The sequence below is a fragment of the Arachis hypogaea genome, chromosome 18 (assembly GCF_003086295.3).
Source record: "Arachis hypogaea cultivar Tifrunner chromosome 18, arahy.Tifrunner.gnm2.J5K5, whole genome shotgun sequence".
Lineage (NCBI taxonomy): Eukaryota > Viridiplantae > Streptophyta > Magnoliopsida > Fabales > Fabaceae > Arachis > Arachis hypogaea.
This window is the reverse complement of record NC_092053.1, coordinates 110,033,253-110,039,168: the sequence shown is the minus strand read 5'-3', so window position 1 is coordinate 110,039,168 and position 5,916 is coordinate 110,033,253. Positions and strand designations below refer to the sequence as shown.

General features: G+C 37.7%; 1 non-coding gene across 1 annotated transcript; it reads right to left on the bottom strand.

The window, feature by feature from the left end:
• Positions 1-662: 662 nt before the first annotated feature.
• Positions 663-770, bottom strand: LOC112774952 (small nucleolar RNA R71). The gene has a single exon (XR_003189405.1). It is a non-coding gene; the product is annotated as a small nucleolar RNA R71 (small nucleolar RNA).
• Positions 771-5,916: the final 5,146 nt, after the last annotated feature.

Sequence of the window (5,916 nt, the reverse complement as noted above, 5' to 3'; positions counted from 1 at the left end):
AATATATTTTATTTTTATTTGCATATTTTATTTTTACTTCTGTTACCATGAGTTACATGTCTTTCTCATTGAATGACGCGTTCATTACCTGATCCGAGTTTAGTTCCATTTGGTCCTGAAATTGAAAGAACTCTTTCACATATTAGACGAACTCGACATCAGTTAGCCTCCGAGGGTGGTGAAGTGGTTATTATCAATTCACCAGTCTCATCTGAGGGCGAATCTGAACCCCATCTGAGAGCGAGACAAGCTCATTTACTACTGATATAGTTGATTTACGTGCAGGAAACATGGCAGCACCTAGGAGGATTACTCTCCCGGAGGCAGGAGCCCCAGATTTTACACTGCAGCCATATCAAGTGCCTCACCCAACTGCAGCTGCAGATTTTGAACTAAAAATCGCACTGATCAACTTGATGCCCAAGTTTCATGGCTTACCTGCTCAAGAGCCTATCAAGCACCTTAGGGATTTCCAGACAGCCTGTTCTACTGTTAGGCGTCATGGTGCAGATGAAACTTCCATTCTGTTAACCGCTTTTCCATTTTCTCTTGAGGGAAAGGCGAGGGAGTGGTACTACTCCCAACCTGAAGCAACTGTTACCAACTGGGATACACTCAGAAGAGAATTTTTGGAAAAATACTTCCCAGTTGAAGTCACAGATAGACTGAGAAAAGAGATCTCCTGCATTGTTCAAGGTGAATCAGAGACTCTCTATGAATATTGGGAGCGTTTCAACAATATCCTGGACGCATGTCCCCATCACATGATTGGTAAACTAGTATTGATCAGCTACTTCACCCAAGGCATGAACCCCATAATAAGACTACACTAGAAGGTGCTAGTAATGGTTCTCTGAAAAAGTACAAAATCACAGATGAAGCATGGCAACTGATCAGTGACTTAGCTGAGTCCACTAGGAATCACAGACAGAGGCGCAACCCCAAAGCTGTTGCAGAGATTTCCACTAGCAAAGAGACTACTGCTCTCACACAGAGTATATGTGAAATGACCAACCTACTAAAGTAGATGTAGTTGAATCAACAATAAGCACAACAAGCTCAGCCTTCACCACAACAGAGCCAACAGTTAGTTCCACAAAGAGTATGCGGGATCTGTGCTGATTATAGTCATTATACTGATGAATGCCCACAGCTCCAGGAAGACAATACTGTGGCAGCCACTCACAACTTCTATAACCGCCCGAATCAAGGATACAATCAACAAGGTGGCAACTACAACCAAGGTGGCAACAATAGCCATGGATGGCAGGACAATTCCAACCAAGGTTGGAGAGATAATTCTAACCATGCCTGGAGGGATAACTTTAACAGAGGAGGTAGAGACAATAATGGAAACCAGAGGTGGAATAACAATAACAACAACAGACAGCAGAATTAGAACCAACCTTACAGAGCACCTCACCTAAGACAATCACAAGCACCCCTGCAAACCAACAACAAGTTTCTCAGACTGCTTATTCTAATTCCTCATCAAATGATGAGATGCTCTGTTCTCTTGTACAAGGACAACAAGACATGCATGCTCAGCTGAACTCTAGTCTGAATGGCTTAACTGCCACTTTACAAGCTCTCATCTCCCGGATGGATTCCTCACTTAATTCCACACATCAACCTTCAAGCTCTAATGGAATTCCTTCTCAACCATTGCCTAATCCCAAGGGTGGCATCAATGCCATCACTCTAAGGTCCGGAACCATACTGCAGGAGAGGAACCATGAGGAGCCAAACCTACCAAAAAACGTGCCAACAGAGGATATGGTGGAAGTGGAAGAAGCTGAAGAAGAAGAGGACATACAAGACATAGTTGAAGAAGAAGAAGCTCAGCCATAGAATGAAGCACCAAGGGATGCTGAAGCTACAAATTGCGCCCCTCCTATCCCATTTCCACAACTTGCAAGGAAGCCCAGAAAACAGATGGAACTTGACCCCAAAATGGTAGAAATATTCAAAAAGGTCGAGGTAACTGTTCCCCTTTTTGATGTTATTCAACAGGTACCTAAATATGCAAAGTTTTTAAAAGATTTGTGCATACATAAAGATAAAATTAATGAATTAGAAACTATTCCTTTAGGTAGTTCTATATCTGCTTTAATGGAAAATATACCTGAAAAATGTAGTGATCCAGGTCCATGTATGGTTAGCTGTACCATTGGAGGTGTGATATTTTCTGGCTGTATGTGTGATTTAGGAGCATGTGTTAGTATAATGCTGATGAGAGAACTTTTGCATGGTCTAGAAATTTGCGGATAAATCCTCGTTGCAAGTATAGTTTCTAAACCTTCAAAAGTCCTTTCATACAAACGTTTTGGTTGTCACAAGTAACAAACCCCTTTTAAAATTGATAACCGAGTATTTAAACCTCGGGTCATCTTCTCAAGGAATTGCAGGGAGGTATGTTCTTATTATTGGTTATGAGTATTGTAAATTGGGGGTTTGGAAGTTTGGGCAATGGGCACAGGTATATTTTCAAAGCAATAAAAATAAATAAATAACTGTAAAAATAAACTCTTGGAAAGGTATGAGAACTGGAAGTCCTATCCTAGTTATCCTTATCAATTGTAATGAGAATTGGATTCTTCTCCCACTTTGTTAACCTCTAACTATGAAGATAAGTTAAGTGGATGAATTAATTCTGATTCCTCAGGTCCTAGTCTTTCCTTGGGAAAGGCTAGAGTTATTGGAACTTGAATTAATTCTTGAAGAATTCCAATTTTCAATCAACAATGAGTTTGATAACTCAAGAGTCTCCAATGACTCAACCAAAGCCAAAAGGGAAAAATCCAAATTATTTATATAATAAATAAAAGAAAGCAATTATAATTCTGAAATACCTCAATTAGCACTAATAAATATATCACATGTAACATGGAAGAGTTCATAAATTAAATTAGGAAAATAAATAAAAAGAACATTGAACCTGAGAAGAAGTTGAAATAATCCTAAATCCTTTAAGAGGAATCCTAATCCTAAATCCTAAGAGAGAGGAGAGAACCTCTCTCTCTAGAAACTACATCTAAATCCAAAAATTGTGTATATGAGAGCATGATTTATGAATGGATGCATTCCCCCACTTTATAGCCTCTAATCTGTGTGTTCTGGGCTGAAAACTGGGTCAAAAACAGGCCAGAAATCTCCCCCAGCAATTTCTGTTACGTTCAGGTCGTGGAAAAGTGACGCAGAGGCGTCATCCACGCGTTCGCGCGGATTGCAATTCGCAAATGCGATGCGGGCGCGTCATTCACGCATTCGCGTCACCTAACTTCGGGGTAGCTATGGAAAATTATATATCAAATCGAAGTCCCGGACGTTAGCTTTCCAACGCAACTAAAACCACGTCGTTTGAACCTCTGTAGCTAAAGTTATAGCCGTTTGAGTGCGAAGAGGTCAGGCTAGACAGCTTAGCAATTTCTCCAACTTCTTGTATTTCTTCCACTTTTGCATGCTTCCTTTCCATCCTCTAAGCCATTCCTGCCCTGTAATCTCTGAAATCACTTAACACACATATCAAGGCATCTAATGGTAATAAGAGAGGATTAAACATAGGAAACTCAAGGCCAAAGAAGCATGTTTTCAATCAAAGCACAAAATCAAGAAGGAAAACATAAAGCATGCGATTAGTATGAATAAATGGGTAAAGAGTTGATAAAAACCACTCAATTGAGCACAAGATAAACCATAAAATAGTGGTTTATCAACTTCCCCACACTTAAACATTAGCATGTCCTCATGCTGAGCTCAAGAGAAGCTATAAAGGTGAAGAGGAGTAGTAGAATGTATGAAATACAACCTATCTAACTAAACAAGTTTCCTTCACCTAAAATTTTGAATTAAAATAGTGACAAAAAAGAATTGCAGCCTCTATTGAGGGCTATAAATAATTTTTGAAAACTTGTAAGGAACAAATATTGTGCAGATCAAGTCATGCATGTAAATAAATTTTGTTTATGAATTTCATCATCTAAAAGTATGAGAGGATAGTATAAATTGGAATGTGACTGATAATAGAATCAAAATAACGCATGACAGTTTTAGTAGCAACATTGATCAATATATGACTTGGCAAGAAGTCCAGAAAGCTTTAGTAGCAACCTTAACAATAACAGGATTTTGATATATCATGTAGGCAATCGAGAAGGATCAATGAAAATGAAATTAATACTTCCTCTGTTGAACTTGATCCATAAGAACATGCAAGCTGTATATGAGTTGAAAGTGAGCAATAATGTAACCTATCAATGAGACTAAACTCAGAATACATGTAAGCTGTCATTGGTGGAAAATCTGCTAGACTCTTGTGGAATAATAATAAGGTTTGAAAAGTAATTTTAATAGTTAGAAAAGTTTTGATTCTTAAAAATAAATCCTTATCATAAAAAAGTCAAAGTATATATATATGGGAAATGCTTTAATTAAATTTTTAACATTTGTTAGACAATTAGTTTTCTCAACTTTTTAATCAAGTGCTATGAAATTGATAATTTCAAGCAAACAATGAAATTTACTAGGAACTCACAATGCCTGAATTTGGTCATAACTTTGGCATTATTTACTAGTTTTACTAAGTTCTTAACAAATTAAAAATGTTAATTAAGTCACATAGATTCATCACAAATGTAACAAATATGCAGGAACATCAATTGCTATGTATCCATGCATATCCTCTTTTGGTTTCTCTTAGTCTTGGTTTGACTAATGCATCATGCATCATTGCCATGTAATTTGTCTTAGTCTTTTTCTTCATTTGCTATGTAATTTTCATTATGCCTTATCTTATTTTGTTTTCTAATTAAAAATCAAATGAAATTAGAGCAAGCAATCACATTGCAGCCAATAAACACAGTTCACAATAAAGAGTAACTCACCTCTCACCACAATGAGGACACTCAAAAGCCAACAACAAAATCTGCACAAAAGTTAAAGGCAACAATGCATTATGCTTACATACCATAATCACAAATTCATGCTTCAAAAATTAATAATATAATTAAAGCACACAATAAATTCCTATTTAAAAAGGCAAAGAAAGAAATTATTGAAGCATTACCATAACTCAATAAGGATAAAGCACACATACCTTTCTGAAGTGAGGAATTAAAGTGAGTAAGAATCTTGTAATCCACTACGAAACACAATAGAGATGAAATTAAAATCACTCTAAAAGGGGATATTATTATAGTGGAGGAGTGCTACTTGTGGAAGAGAGAGCTTGAAGCCTTGAAACAGAGAGAGATGACGAGGAGAGGTCTACCATATCAGTGCATCAATTTTATATTATCTATCGTTCTAATTAGAAATGTATCAAGTCAGCCATAATTTTAGTTGAAACATTTCATCGAACAGGTTGTGTGCAAGTAAAATCAAAATGAATTTTAAAACAAACAAAATTTAAAGCTTCCAACAAAACAATCCTCCATATAATAAGATACAAAGCATGATCTCTCAGATGAAGAATCAATGAAAAATTTAAAATCACAAGTAACAGTACCAAAGAATAACAATCATGTATAGGTTATTTGATTTACATTAATCCATTCACAATTTCACATTAAAAAATTAGCAAACAAAGCATAAAAGGAAGAGAAGAACCGAAGAAGTGAAAGTAGTGCGACTAACCTTCGATGGAGACACGAACGGAGACCGGCGGCGACACGGCGGCGAGCTACTCCAACCTCGAACAGAGAAGACAGGGAGGACGCGGACAGCGGGAAGGAGGACGCCGAGCTACAAGAGAGGGCCTGTGCTACAAGAGAGGACGCGGAGGCGCTGACAGTACGGACGGCGGCGACACTGTCTCAAAATCGTTGCAGGGAAAACCTAGGGTTTTGGCTGGGTGATTTTGAACTTTGCTTGAGTTCGGAGATAGTGATTCATGAACAGGGGGTGTTGGGGGAAGGG